The 16,472-nt window shown below is 33.6% G+C and overlaps 1 protein-coding gene and 1 pseudogene across 2 annotated transcripts in view; one reads left to right on the top strand and one right to left on the bottom strand.

The window, feature by feature from the left end:
* Positions 1-16,472, top strand: part of GRM7 (glutamate metabotropic receptor 7) — a 769,756-nt gene that overhangs the window by 74,546 nt on the left and 678,738 nt on the right. The window lies entirely within an intron of this gene.
* LOC112484390 lies at positions 1,594-1,712 on the bottom strand (annotated as a pseudogene).

Here is a 16,472-nt window from a genome sequence, read left to right on the forward strand (position 1 = left end):
CTTTATCCAGCAAAGCTACGATTTAGAGTTGAAGGACATGTAAAGAGCTTCCTAGACAAAAATAAGCTAAAGGAATTTATCAACACCAAGCCAGAATTACAGGAAATGTTGGAGGGACTTCTTTAAGAAGAAAAAACATGTATCAAAAACAGGAGTAAAGAATGGTAACAACTACATTCCTATCAATAAGTACCTTAAGTGAAAAAGAACTAAGTGCTCCGACCAAAAGATAAGAGTGGCTGAAAGGATAAGAAAACAAGACCCCTACATATGAAAAGGAAGAGGATGGAAAAAGATATTGCTTTGATGGACCTAGAAGGTATTTAAGTCTGACAGAGAAAGATAAACACTATATGATTTCACTCATATGCGGAATCTAAGGAATAAAAAGAACAAACTAATCAAAAACAGACTCATAAATATAGTGGACAATTTGGTGTCAAACAGAGGAGAGGAGGATTTGGGGGACTGGGAGAATGGGGTGAAGGGCTAAAGAAGTACAAATTAGTAGCTGATGGATGGTCATGAAGATGGAGAGCACGGCATAGGGAATGCAGTTAGAATTAATACTTTGGCTAGGTGGAGGGTCAAGGGAGGGAGGGTGCAATTGGGGGTATCGTTTTATGAACTATATAGATGTCTAACCAATGTACTGTATACTTGAAACTAAATAAGAAAATAATAATAAAAAATAAAAAGGGAACTTTCAAAAAATTAGTTTAATCTTAGACAGTCAAGAAAGGAGGGAAGGTGGGAAGAGGAACATATCAGAAGGGAGTGCTGAGTATGGCACATTCTTAAGTTTCATAATTGGAATCCTCCTGTTTAAATGTGGGCCACTTCTGGGAAATTCTGCACCATGAAGATTTTGCTCAGTGTTAAAAAAAAATTCTGACAAAACAATGAAGGGGACTGGAGGTAACAGGAGATGAAGCAGCTAACAAATCATGAAGTTGTATCTAATAAACAAGAGAGGTCAATCCAGCCACAATCCCAAAATTTATCGATATCCCATATCACAGAATTTTTATCATGGCACTTGCTGTTTATTTATTAGTAGGCAGTATGGCATAAAAGTCAATAATAACTCAGAGTACAAACTCAACTCCCCAACCCTGTGTTTAAATTTATCAATACTGCTAGGATTCTCTACATTTTAATATATTTTTTCCTGCAACAAGTTAAACAGGATCACAAAATCACATGATGTTCACAGGGACTCAATAAATATTTAATGCACACTTTCATTCTAGAGATGAGGAAACTCCAGTTAAAATTTTAAAAAAATTGATTTGATCCATACTCAACTGAAAAATCTGTAGGGTTGTAATCAGAAATATCTACTTGTCATACCTCTTAATTTTGTGATTTATCTACTTCACCATCAATCACTAAATTTGATTTTTCAAATACAGAATATTTTGGCTTGGCTTCATAGGATAAGATTTTTTTAAAAAGTGGGTGAAGAAATAAATAATAGCAAAAATTAAGTATGCGGTTTTTTGTTTTTGTTTTTAGGCGAGGCAACCCTTGGGTGAGCTCACAGATTGCAAGGACCTTGTCAGCTTATAATCGCTTTTTTTTTTTTTTTAATGCCTACAGCACCTGGTCTTCCTAGGTGGTTTCCCATCCAAATACTAACCAGGTCCGGCCCTGCTTAGCTTCCGAAATAAGACGGGATTGGGCTTGTTCAGGGTGGCATGGCCGTAGACTGAGAATTTTTGTTTTTAACCAGATTTATTCACATTATTATTTTAGGCTCAGAGCAATAGATTAATGCCACATTTAAATGGAAAGCTTATTTATTTTGTATTTTTTAAATCTTTAGATTCTGCATGTGTCATGAAAAATGTAAGCAAGTTTTACAATAGTAAGCTGTATAAAATTAATTTCTATTCTGTGTCAGAAAGCTCCATGGTAGGCAATTAATGCATAAAACACCAGTGACTGCTGCCCTAAGGGCTGCATTGCCAGATGAAATTAAAGACCTGAAATACCATCATTATCTCGGCCTTTATTTTTTATTTGTGCGGTCTAGGAAATATATAATCTTAAATTGAATATTTGCCTAGTCAACAAGTTAAGGAAGTCTTCTGGTTTTTGCCTCCTTTAAATCTAGAACAAAGTATCTGGCTATGAATATTAATAGGTTACTCATATACTAGGATATTACTGCTTACTGTCTTCACTTCATAGCACACTTATAAAATGATATTTATATGCCACATTATAGGAAACTGGAGGGGATCTAAATGGAGCTTGGTAAAAATTATATATCCTTCTTTATATTCAACAATAACAAAAATAAAATCAAACAACTCTAAGATAAAAATAAAAAATAAAAACTATAATGAAAATATTTTATGTTAAATAATTTATATAAAATTTTCAGATAATAATTTTCATGTTTTTTAAAGAGAAATCTGTGCTTACTTCTACAAACCTAAGTTTTTCTACCAGATCTTATACTTTCAGTGGTAACTACAATTCTAACTAGATATTTTAATATGATTTTCCAGTTTTTGGTAGTCATATTTGACAAGAAATGTTTAATCATTTTTACAACCATTCAAAAATTTATGAGTTAATCTTTTAAAAAAATCTAGTTTCTTCTTGCTTTCACATGAAAAAAAAATATTGACATATCTTCTGACAATGTTTATGAAATTCAATCCAAGTTTGTTGTTGCTTTTGCAAGTACATCACAATGATGATGGTGGAAGGCTGTGTTAGAGCCCCCACATCTACAAGGCAGTCATATCATCTTTATGTGAAGACGGAGATATGGAGCAACTACCTAAAGCCAGGCTGACAAGTGCTCTCTGAACTCCCACCCTTGGCCTGCTATACCTATGCCCTGAAATATGAGTTTTTCTAGTGATCCCAGCAACTCCTTAGTCATTATGGGCGTTGGTGTATACTTTGCAGCTGGTTGTAGCAGAAGTTAATGCCCAGCTGGTTGAATGTTGAACAAATTGTGGTGGACCCATGAGTGTGTTGTTTTTCATTGTATCTGCCTTCTGTGACCACTTTTTAACCCTCTATCAGACTCCATCTTGGGTGACCTTCCTAGGAGATCCCATAAGGGCTCCTCATGGCTGAATGTGAATTGCTCCAGGGTGCTGGGTAACCCAGGCTTCACCTGGCAGCCCCAAGTATTGAGAAGATCATTATCTCATGTCCCACTTATAGATTCACAACTCTGTACCTAAGCAGACTGGTTGGAACCCTCTACTGTAGATATGTGACTAAAGAAAGGCTTGAAGAAATTTGAAAGTAATACCAAAATGGTAAACTTCTCTATTTTACACTTTCTTTATCTAGACTGAAACTGCAGCCTCACAGGGGATGAAAACAGACTTTTCATACTGAAAACAACACATTTACTCTTTGTCTTTCATTTGAAACAATCACCAGGAAGGTAATACACTTTGGACAAAATGGAGCAATTCAAGTTAGGTGATTGCTTTGCCTAAGCCAGAAAGCTTTATGGAGAGAAATTGAGGAAAAAGAGCAAAATAGACAAGCTTTTTCTTTCTTTCTTTTTAACCTCTAATCATTTGAATTATTTCTATTATTTGAATGATTTTGAACTGATTTAGACACATCCACACTTAAATATAAGCTCAAGAAGGCATTCTAAAGTCAAATGGGGAGTAAGTTGAGTGGTCTTGATATGAAACTGACATTTTTATTCTCTGTATACACCAGGCTCTTCATTCATTTATTCGCACTTGTATTCATGTATTTATCATTTATGTAGTCATATATTCATGAAGTATTTGTTAATGTGGACTCTATACTTGGTATTGACCTAGATGCTGGACTAGAAAGGTGAAAAAGGCATTATCAATCATCACTTTGGAGGCTCTCCCAGTCTTGTAGGGAGTCAGTCGTGGAGATTCACATAATTGTCATAAAATTGGAAAAGTACCATTGTAATCACATGAACAGACTATCAGAAGAGAATTATCTCATTCAGTATTGTTGTGTATTTGGACATTTACCTGTCCAAGATGTAAATCCATCTAACAGAGGTTGTACTTTTAAGGGCATAATTCTTGTCTTCATCACTCTTATTTTATGTTTGTTGCATCAGATGCTTTGCATACAAGTCATTGTAGTTATTTCTGTTGAATATGTTTTCAGCTATTTCTTACATTGCCTCCTTAAGTTCTCCTTCTCCAAAAGTATGGATTTTGTTTTTGTAAAATGGTAATAGTACCGCAATTACCATCAGCGAGATTGTGAGGTTTAATAGAAATAATGCATTTTAAGGCCTGATTTTTAACAGCTTTTTGAGATATACTTCATATAACAAAATAAATTGCACATAATTAAAATAAATAATAGGATACATTTTAACTTATGTGTAAGTCTGTGAAAACTGCTATCACAATATTCAACACCCACAAAAGTTTTCCCATGCATTTTTTTTGTTATTATAAATTTGTATTTTCTAAAATGTTTTAAAGATGGTCAGTATTTGGCTTCTTTCACTTACTGTAATTGAGATTCATCCATGTTATTGCATGTATCAGTAGTTTATTTCTTTTAACTGCTAAGTATTATTCCACTGTATGGATCTACCTCTTTGTTTATTCATTAACTTGTTAATGGAAATTTGGGTTATTTCCAGTTATTTCAGTTATCAAAACTAAAGCTGCTACAAACATTTATATACAAGTCTTTGGGTGTAGTTACCTAGGAGAGGAATGGTTGATCATGTAGTAGGGGTATGCTTAACTTTTTAAGAAACTGTCAAACTATTTTCAAAATGGTAGTGCCATTTTATATTTTCAACAACAGTGTAGGAGAGTTCCAATTCCTCTACATTTCCACCAAACTTTGTCTAGTTGGTCTTTTCAATTTTTAGCCATCCTAATATATACATAGTAGATAGTTCACTGTGGTTTTGATTTGTACCTCCCTATTGACTAATGATTTTGATTATGTCTTTAGATTTCTTTTTGCCATCTTAACTTCTTTCTTGGTAAAGTGTTTAAATCTTTGTTCATTTTTTAAGTTGTTTTCTTATTCTTGAATTTTTGAGACTACTTCATATATTCTAGAGACAAATTCTTTATCAGATATATGCTTTGCAGATATTTTTTCCAGTCTTTGGCTTATCTTTTTTTTAATCTTTTAGGAGAATATTTCAAAAAGCAGAAACTTTTATTTTTATAAAGTCCAATTTGTTATTTTTTTCTTTTATAGATCATGTCTTTGGTGTTGTATCTAAAAATCTTTACCTAAACCGAAGTCCCAAAATTTTCTCTATGGTTTAATGTGTTTTATAGTTTTGTGATTTTTCATTAGATCAGTAGTGTATCTTGAGTTAGTTTTTACATTGGTGTGAGGGATAGATTAAAGTTCATCATTTTGCATATGAAAATCCAATTTTCCTAGCAACATTTTGAAAAGATTTTCTTTTCTCAATTGAATTGCTTTTGTCAAAAATCTGCTGCCATAATATGTGTGGGTCAATTTATAGACTCTCTACTCTAGTTCATTGGTACAATTGTTTATTTTTATTGCAATACCATACTCTATCAATTACTGTCACTTTATAACAAATATTGAAGTCAGGTAATGAAAATTGACTTTGTTCTTTAAGATTGTTTTTGTTTGCTTATTCTGAGTATTATGGATATCCACATGAATTTTAGAAACAGCTTGTCAGTTTTGACAAAATCACCTGCTGTGCTTTGTTTGGGATCACATTGGATTTATTGATCAATTTGGGAAGAATTGACTTCTTAACAATATTGAGCTTACTGATCAATGAAAAAAATATCTATTTAGATCTTTTTAAATTCTTTTATTGATGTTTTGCATCCTTTAACATACAGGTCTTGCACACATTTTGTTAGATTTACCCCTAAATATTTAAAGAATTTTGAGGCTATATGAAATAGTAGTTTTTAAATATTTCAACTCTTTGCTTCTAGTATGTAGGAACTCATTTAATTTTTTAGCTTTATTGCACCAATTAGCCTCTCTAATGCAGTATTGAATAGAAGTGACAGAGGAAGAGATCCATTTCTTTTTCCTGATTTTTGGAGAAAATAGAAAGGCTTTCATCATTAAATATGATATTACTGTAAGTTTTTCATAGATTTCTATTATCAGGTTGAGGAAGTTCCCTCTTAATTCTAATTTTCTGAGAACTTTTACGAGGAAAAGGTGTTGGTTTTATTAATTAATTTTACTGCATTTATTGAAATGAAGCCATTTGGCTTGGAGTTTTTATTGTGAGATTTTTTTCCTCCACAAATTTGACTTCTTTAAAAGTTATAAACCTGCTCAGATTTTCTATTTCTTGAGTGAGCATTGGTAATTTGTGCCTTTCATCTAAGATATCAATTTATTGATAAAATGTATTCATAATATTGCTTTATTATCCTTTTAATATCTGTAGAATTTGTAGTTATGTTACCTCTCTCATTTCTGATATTGGTAATTTGTATCTTCTTTTTCTTCTTGATCAGTCTGACTAGAAGCTTATCAATTTTATTGATTTTTCAAAATTTAATTTTTGGTCCAATGGATTTTATGTATTATTTTTGTTTTCTGTATTATTGATTTCACTCTGACATTTGGTGTTTTTTCTTCAACTTACCTTAGGTATACTTTTTCTAGTCTTCTTTTTCTAGTCTCTTAATGTGGAACCTGAGGTCATTGACTTGAGATAATTCTTCCAGTACAGGTGCTTAGTGCTATAAATTTTCTCTTAAGTTCTACTTTAGTAGCAGTTCACAAATACTTATGGATTGTGTTTCCATTGACATTTAGGTCAAAATAGTTTTTAATTTCCCTTTTGTTTTCTTCTTTGACTCATGGGTTATTTAGAAGTGTGTTAAAGTTTACAAATATTTGGGTTTTTTTTTTTTTTTTTAGAAAACTTTCTGTTACTATAAAACTTAAATCCTTTTAAACTTCTTGAGGCTTGTTTTATGGCCCACTATTGTTGGGTGAAGAATTCTATAAATATGAATTAGGTCAAATTAGTCGATAGTTTTGTAAAAGTCATACATCCTTATTGATTTTTTTCTATCTACTTATTCTTTTTATTATTTTGTTTCATGTATTTTGTAGCTCTTTTGTATTGTTTTATTTTTTTATCTAGATATTTAGGACTATTATGTCCTCTTGAGAAACTGATCCTTTATCATTATGAAATGATCTTTTTTTATCCCTGGTAATATTCTGTGCTCTGAAATCTACTTTAGCTGATCTTACTATAACACCATAGCTTTCTTTATTAATGGTTATTAATATCATTAGGTTTAAGTCTGTCACCTTGCCAGGTGTTTTCTATTGCTCCAACTTGTTCTTTATCTAAGATTTCAAATATTCTTGAGCTTTGTTCTGGGATGAAGTTTTGTTAAATGAAACAGTTTTATTTTTTCTGGTCTTGCTTTTAAGAGTTCTTAGGAATGACCAGAGTCACATACAGTGTAGAGCTAATTATTCCATACAACTGAGGCAAGATATTCCAAATTCTTTCCCCAAGATCCCATGAATTAAGTGGTTTTCTAGTCTGAGTAGTGGGAATTGGCACTATTTCAGGCTCTGTGTGCAGGAGGCTCTATTACCTGTAAACCTTTCGAACTGTTTTCTTTCCTGCTTTCTGATGATTTCTTTACAGATGTGTTCTAATCTGTACTCTGCTAGGCCCCTTTGCAGATCTCTGGAGTTCTGTGTACAGCTCACCCATTTGATTTTCTGTCCTATTACCTCTATGGGCTTTATCTCTCCAGGCTCTCAGCTCTGTCTCCTCACCTCAAGGAGTCTGCCAAGCTCCACCTTTTTTCAGTGCAGTAAGCTGGGGCAATCACAGGGCTCAACACATTTGTTTCCTATCTCTTGGACACCTCTGAGCTTCATTGGCTGATAGCCAGTTTCTTGAAAATTTGCTTCACATGTCTTGCTTTTTTTTTTCTTTCTCTTTCTTTTCTGTCTCTTTTTTCTTTTCTTTCTTTCCTTCCTTCCCTCCCTCCCTCCTTCCCTTTCTCTCTTTCTTCTTTTCTCTCTCTCTCTTTCTCTCTCTCCCTCCGTCCCTCCCTTCCTTCCTTCCTTCCTTCCTTCTCATCTGTCCTGTACTTTGTACTGGTCAGCTGCTGGGCTCATATTTAAAATGCAACCTCCTTCCTTCCTTCCTTCCTTCCTTCCTTCCTTCCTTCCTTTTTCTTTTTTTTGTTTGTTCTTTCTCTTTTAAATGTTTCAGATAGGGTTAATCCAGTCCCCACTCCATACTACATCTTCGCTAGAATCGGGAGTATGTGAGCATACAAAATTGAATTAATGGTACCATATGGCTCTCCTTCCTCTATTACTTTATCACCAATATTCTCATGGTTAAAACAAAGTTTCACGGTTCCCTGTGGATTTCCCAAGTGTAGTCATGATGCAAAATTTCAATGACAATGGATAATTGACTGCACTATACAACATCTGTTCTTAATGAAATAAAGAAGATTCACATGTCTACACTATGTTAGTGAGGGTAATACAAGCTGGTATAACAACAAATCTTTATTTGTTAGTGACTTCACATAAGAAAACAAAGGTTTATTTCTTATTCACATAGTAAACCAACATGGTGTTTCTGATTTGTTGAGGGCTTTTCTCCATGAAATGAATTAGGGACATGGACTTCTTCTACATCCTGACTCTGCCATTTCCTAAGGCCTCAAAACCACTAGAATATAGCTGTAAAACAGGGGAGAAGAAAGTATAAAAGGCTCTGTTCTTAATCACCTCAACTCAGAAGTGACATTCGTTTCCTCCGCTCACCTTTCACTGGCAAGATCTTGATGCAGGAGGTTCTGGGACATGCAGTCCTGGCAAGCCAGCATCTAGCAACAGCTTTACACAGTGGAAGGCAAGCAAGCTCTTTGCCGAATTGCTTATCATCTTTTGACAAACATAAAGAATGTTGCAATATTTTACCCTCTTTTGAAGTGTTTGCTTCTTTTTTTCCCATCCCTCCAACTCTGATCATGGGCAGCAGCCTAAATATTTCTTCCATGTTTCATCCATTCACATTGTCAAGGGAGCCTTCTTCTTTTGCACAACAAGCACCACATATTGGGTTTCTTCTTATAGTACATTTCCCACATTTGGATCAAAACCATGCATTACATATCACTAGGTGACTGCTGAATAATCTCAAAACTGTGGTATTCCTGTAAAAGGAAGAGATGATTCGCTTTCGAGGCATTTGGGGGCCAGAATTGCTCTATTTCCTACTCTTAACCTACTGCTTCCCTACTCCTAATCAGGTAGACTGAAACCTGCTACAGTTCTTTGGGCTTTGTAGACCATTCCCTTGATTCACATAAAGAAATCATAGACTGAATAGGCTGGTTGTGAGGATTAAATGAGATATTTTATGTAAAGTGCTAAGCATGGTCTCAAGCACATATAAAAAGTAATTCATAATTGAGACTTGTGATTATTAATTAAAGATAGGATATTAATCAAAAAGCAAAGTGTCCTTCTTGTGGAAGGTGATCATATACTGCAACTAACTTCTAATAAGGTTTCAACTTGTGCTTGCTGTCTGATTCCTCAAGAGAATGGGTTTTCTCTCTCACCTTATCACTTAGATATCCCCTGAATGAAATCTGAATTCTTGTAACTCAATTCACTTTTAGGATTTCACCACTCTGTAAGAGACAGCAAAGTATACTAATAGTGTTGGTTCTAAACTCGGAGTTCAAATTCTAGCTTTGTTACTTACCACCTGCTTACCACCTGTGTGACCTTGAGCAACCAGTTTCTGGCCAGTGAATTTTGCCAGTGATATTTCTTCATAGGGACATTATGATGGGAATGACTCATGAATATAATACACTTAGCAAAGAAAGTGGCATACAATAAGTGCCTAATCCATGTTATTATAATCACTACAATTATAAAGAAGAAGCAGCACAGTATAATAGAATATCTGGATTGGCATTGGATAACTTAAATTCATGTCCATATTTTTTTTGCTTTTAATCTTGCTGAACCTCGGTCTCCTCATCTATAAAGTGAGGCTAATAATATTCTCCTCATAGGGTTGCTATAGTGATTATAAGGTATGTGAACTTACAAAGAACCTTGTCTTGAACCTATAAAATGCTAAACACATATTAAAATTATTTCCTTTTATTGACAGTATCTGTGGCCCTAGGCTAATTGATATTCTTAATATAAATTATGCGTTCTAATTGATCTATTATAGTTAATATTAAAAAAATTTCAAGCTACTATAAATAATAGTATAATATTATTATTTAAAAATAGGATGACATCCTTTTTTTTGAAAGATTTGGCCATTGGGATTATGGAGGAAGATCATCACTATATTTTTACGATGACATTTCTGAAACACATGGTATGATGTGGATCGCTTTTAATTACAAAGTGGGGAAATGTTAATATCTATTATTTTATAAGCCCTACTCAGGTTAATTTTAAGATCATTAGGAAAGATTAATTTCATTTAGAAATTTAGTACCCTGCTAGAAGATCTCTCACTACAAAAATGCATAAAAATAAATTTAGAAATAGATCAAACTAGCCTATGCCATTTAACACCTTATCTTCAGGAAGGCCAAATATGAGGTCCATGGTCAAAAAGGCTCTAATATGTAAATAATGTCTGCAATGAGTGTTGGTGAGAGGAGGTGAGAGAGAGTGTGTGCTACCAGTTAACTCTCCTTCTGTTTTGAGGGTTTTTTAACTCAGATGAGATCATCACATCATTACAGAGAAGCCCTGCTGCTCTCAGATATTTTTCTCTGAGACTTTGGATGAACTCAGGCACCATAAGAATTTTTTTTTTTTTTTTTTTAACAAGGAGGAAAACCTGCGAGCTTTCTCTAGCATCTCTCTCATACACTTTCTCCTTTTTTTTTCCCTGTGGATGTTCTATTTTTAGATCACTTCCCCAATTCTAAGAATCTTTCATGGGTAACCTCATAGCCAGCCTCTTCTATGTAGAATTACCTGTTCAGTACTGCTCACATAGATCTCTCTTTTCTCTGAACCCCTTGAAACAATGTTCATATTTTTTTGGTTGAGTGTTAAATCACAGAATTTCTTTAATATATTTAAGTATGTTACTATGTCTTCTTTAAGCAGCATAGAGGGCAGGGATCACTATTTGAAAGGAGAGGCCAATTCTTGAAAGCAGACATTGATTATATCTTAAATTACAATTTGCAACACTGTGGTACTGAACGCATTGGCTAAATAAATATAAATTCAATTAAAATGACGGGCAATGCCGATTTACAAAAATGCTTTTGAGAATAACATCATTAAACTGAATATCTAAATATCTGAATATCTAAAAATAGCTAGATAAGCATTTAACCATCTTTTTACATGTATAGATAAAGTGCCAGGATTTGCCCTCTAGAATTTTATTTTCCATAGTTGATCATTTCAGGTGGCTTAAATGACCCTAAGAACATCTTTTTAATACAACCTTTGGACCCTATTGTTACATTTTGAGACTGCCACCATGTACAACCCTAAAATTTTTCATGAAGGTTCATTCTTATTTTTATTTTACGAGCTGTTTTCATTTAGTTAAAATGAATCTCCTGGGACTGAGATCTTTCTATTCTCGATTGGCGTCTAACCTGCTAGCTTGCTGAGGGCAGTGAGCTCAGAATCTAGCTGGATGGAAGTGGAAGCCCAATGTGATGTGTGACATTGCTTCATTCCAAATGGGTGTTCCTTAAAGGCTGCATCTAACATATACACACACAAAAGTCTCTCTCTAATTTCCATCACCAATCATAAAATAAATGTAAACATTGTTCTTTGGTGTCCCTTAGGACATCTCAAATATAATGTTTTTAAATTGTATTGCACCTTTATGTAGATATTTTTTACTGGTTTCTGAGTGTATCTCAAGTTAAAGCATTGTTTCCAGCCTATTTCATGCCCACTCCTGTTTACCCCTTCCGTCTCCCACTTGCATACCAGAGCACAGTAAATGGACACCTTTCCTCATAGTCACCATTGATTTGTCCCCTATTGCCCTGTCCTCCGGGGGCCTGAGTTGACAGGAAAGGAGATTTATTCCAGATGTTTACCAGCACAAGTGAGACTATCAATGCTTCATTCAGTCATTCAGTGTGCTGGAGGAAGCACAGTGAACAGAGGGGCATAATCTCTCTGCAGCTGACAATCTAAAGAGATAGAGAGACATTAGGCAAACATTAGTGCTAAAACACAATTGGATGTATTTTACAAATGTAGTGTGTAGGTTGTTGTGATGGGACATAGAAAAAGAAGATTTCATCTGCTTTGGGAGCAAGTGATCAAGGGTTAACTTTTTAAATAACTTTATTGAGGTATAATTTATATACAATGCATAAAATATATTGAATTGTGAAACTAAAAATAATATAATATTTTATGTTGGCCATATTTTAATAAAAATCTTTAAAAGTAAAAAGTATATTGAATTATATTAGTTTTGACATACATATACACCCATGAATCTATCATCACAATCAAAATATCTTATGTTATCACCCTCAACATTTTTTCATGCCCCTTTGCACTCTCTCCTTCTCTCTCTATCTTACTAGATATTAGATTACATTTTCTAGAATTTTATAAAAATAGAAGCATGATTTATTTTTTTTGGCAGGATGACTGGTTTATTTTACTCAGTGTAATGATTGTGAGATTCAGCCATGTTGTTGCATGTATCAATAGTTTGCTCTATATATTTATTTATTTACTTATTTATTTTTTGTTGAGTAGTATTCTACTGTAACAATGTACCACAATTTTTTTTTTCTGTTTACCTGCCAGTGGGCATGTGGGTTTTTTCCAGTCTTGTTTATTATATATAAAACTGCTATGAATACTTGTTGTCTATAAGTCTTTGTGTGGACATTATACTTTCATTTACCCTGGGTAATTCCCTAGAAGTGTAATTGCTGGTCACACTTTTTTTTTTCTGTTTACCTGCCAGTGGGCATGTGGGTTTTTTCTAGTCTTGTTTATTATATATAAAACTGCTATGAATACTTGTTGTCTATAAGTCTTTGTGTGGACATTATACTTTCATTTACCCTGGGTAATTCCCTAGAAGTGTAATTGCTGGTACAAAATCAGGACCTGTGACTGATGCAGGAGAACAGAATAAGAAATTGGAGCCCACAAGAAAATTAATTTTTGAAGGAGGAGAGTTGGGACATCTGTTAGTCTCTTTCTAAATGGCTAATTCAAAATTACCTCAAATTTGCCCAGTTTGAGTCTCAGATCTTGATCTTTTCTTTCAAATATAGTCCCCTGTTAGTATTCCTTAGTTCAGTAAATGGTATCATCATTTGCATGGTTGGCAAAACTTAAAGCCAGCCTTGATCCTTGCCCCTCTTTCACTCTCTGTTCTATTGGTCTTCAAGTCCTACAGTTTTCCCTTGTGAAAATCTCTACCTATACCAAGTATAGGTCACTGTGACCTGTCCCCTGGACCACTGCTCCTCTATTTCTTGACTTGAACCCTTTATCCATTATCTGCAGTTAAGACAAAATGACCTTCAAAAATGTAAACCTGAGTATATCACTCCATGGATTAAACCTTTCATTCCCCATCTTCAATAGTGACACAAAGCACCAAATCTTACTATGGTTTGCAGTCTGCCTACCAATGTCTCTGTTTAATGCACTCTCTCATGTTATGACTCCATATATTTTTATCCTCCTATTCCATTTATATTTTATCTATAATGAGCTTTTACTGAGGTCATCAAATTTTTGAAATTCTTTCTCGTATCTGGACCTTTGAACTTTCAAAGTCCCTGTTTCTCTCCCCATTTATTTATCTAACTCTTAATTAACCAACTTAAATATTATTTCCCCCATATGATCATACATAGATAAAATAACTTTTCAACCTGATACTCTATACCAATCTTAAGCTATGATCATGGCCAACATTCTGGTCAGTGTACCTAAGTACAGGTAGGGCCTAACTCATTTATCATTGTGTCCCTAATACTTAGCACAGTAGCCCATCTTGAACATATTAAGTCCTCAAACATACTTGATCATTGAATAAATGTCTATGACAGTGACCTAGACCTTATACAACAGATGCCTGACAAATATTTCAGAAGAAAATCTAAAATAAATTAAATTCAAGAAAAGTTTCCGAACAACCAATGTAGATATCACAAATTTCATACACTAAAATCCATGACTTTGCTTATAAGAGAGTCCCTCCGGCTCTCATTTAAAATCTATTTTATACTTACTTTATACAATCCTAGTAAATTCAGGTGCCAAGTTTTTATAGCAGAGTACATAAGAAGCAGAAAATCTAGTGGTTGAAGAGAAGAATCAGTATCGATATATTGCAATGAGTTAAGATACTGGAACATGTAAAATTATAATTCAAAACCTCAGTAATCTTGTCCATTTTGTCCAGGGCCATATAACCTTATAGTATCATATGATTAAAGTTGAGGCAAGTTTTGATGTTATTAATTAAAATGTTGGTCAATATTGGTACTAATATTGGTAAATACTCTTGATTGTATTCTATATGCCAGAATTGAAGCTAAGCTTCTCTATGCACTATCTCACTAAATTCTAGTAATGAACCTATAATATAGGTTTTGATATATTTTGCATAGAAGGAAAAGAAAGCTAAGAAAAATTAAATATCTTGGCCTGGGTTACATGGCTTTTGACTCTAGCTTGCTTAGTCCACGAAATCAAGAAAAGATTAAATTGTGTTATTTTCCCCTGTTTAAAGAAACAGTAAATTTTAAAAGAATTTCATCAAAAACAGATATTTTTCTTTAAATTTTAGATTCTATATGGAGATGTCGAGTTGTCTAAAATAGTACCCAAAGTAGAAATATTTATTTCTCAATCAAATGTCAAATAGATGAAGTTTTTCTGTAAAAGCTTTCCAATGATTTTATTACACTTTATGATTAGCTGAGAGATTATGAAAAGATTCTAGCAAACAATGCTTCCTAAAAAGCGGCAAGAGTATGCTGTTAATACTAGACAGTGTATTACTCCATATGGGCTCATTAAGGGCCTGGTTATCATCTTTAATTGTGAAGAACATATATCCCTCAAATGAGTCCGTAGACTTTTCTAATAAGTACCAGAAGTATAAATAGAATCTATCACCAGATCTATTTAGAATCCACTTATCTTTATGACTATATGTGGTATGGATCATCAGCCCATAATCATACAGACCCCACCAACGCTTATCTTCCTTATGGCAAGTTTAAAATGTGGTATCGCTACTGAAAGATTAACTTTTTCCACACTTGTGAGTGATAGACTCCTACATTCCTAAACACATTTTGCTTGAAGTAATTAATTCTACTGTTACATTAGGAACTGAGTACTCTGAGTACTGAAGGTCAGTCTGCCCCCAATTCATTCCTCCGCTCTCCCCAAACTCTTCATGTTGGCCGATTCCCAAGCTCCCATTTTTCAGTATCTTTCACTACTCTGAATTTAAGAAATTCCTAAAGAATCCTCTGTGATCCAAGTGTAGTCTTTCTCATCCCCATCCTCGACTTCACCTTTAGAATTTTGGAAGTCCACCAAGCATGGCATATAACACTCTCCGCCAATGCAAATCAGCATCTCTCCACATCTCCTCTGTTCTCACCACTGATTCATCTTCCCCAAAAAATCCAGAAAAGAAAATTAATCATTTAAAATAATTTAATCAATTTAAATAATTATTAATATGTCTATACATACCTTTTAAATAAGCACACACATATAGAAAACACAATCATATAAACAATTCTATATTTTAGTCTTTAACACCTTTCCAAGTCAATGTAGATGTATATCATAATTTTTAATGGCTGAATAGTGTTCCACTTTAAGAAATTTACTTAATCAGTACCCCCTTTTGAACTCATGAGTTTTATAAAATAAATTAATTTCATATAATGCAATATTATGGAACAATCAGAAATGCCCTCATTTTTGACATTTAGATTATATATAATTTACCAGTCATACTTTTAATAATTTTTTCCTTTAAAGAAAAAAAAATGTTTACAGGTGTATATCTTTTGGGAGATCATGTTGGTAGTTATTCACATTTAATATGAACTAATTTATCAACTCATTTTACTCAATGCCAGCTAGATAAAAGTTAGTTTGTAATTAGATTGAGGTTATTTATGAGGCCAAAGAAGAAGGGAGATTGGAAATGTTTTTGAAGGATAGAGGAGGGGAGAAGTTTACAATCTTTGGAAAGGATGTTGATTTAAAGAAAATATGTCAACATCATGTATTTTCATGTGGGTCTTGAAGAACAGGTCAAAAAATGAACAAGAAATTTTCTCTGCTTCACAATTCTCATAAGTCAGGGTTCTGAATTAGAAAAAGTAAAATTAGAAATCAGATTCATGTTTCGTGTATTTTAATTGAGAACATCTTTACAGCAACCGTACAAA

Source organism: Pteropus alecto, unplaced genomic scaffold (genome assembly GCF_000325575.1).
Source record: "Pteropus alecto unplaced genomic scaffold, ASM32557v1 scaffold75, whole genome shotgun sequence".
Lineage (NCBI taxonomy): Eukaryota > Metazoa > Chordata > Mammalia > Chiroptera > Pteropodidae > Pteropus > Pteropus alecto.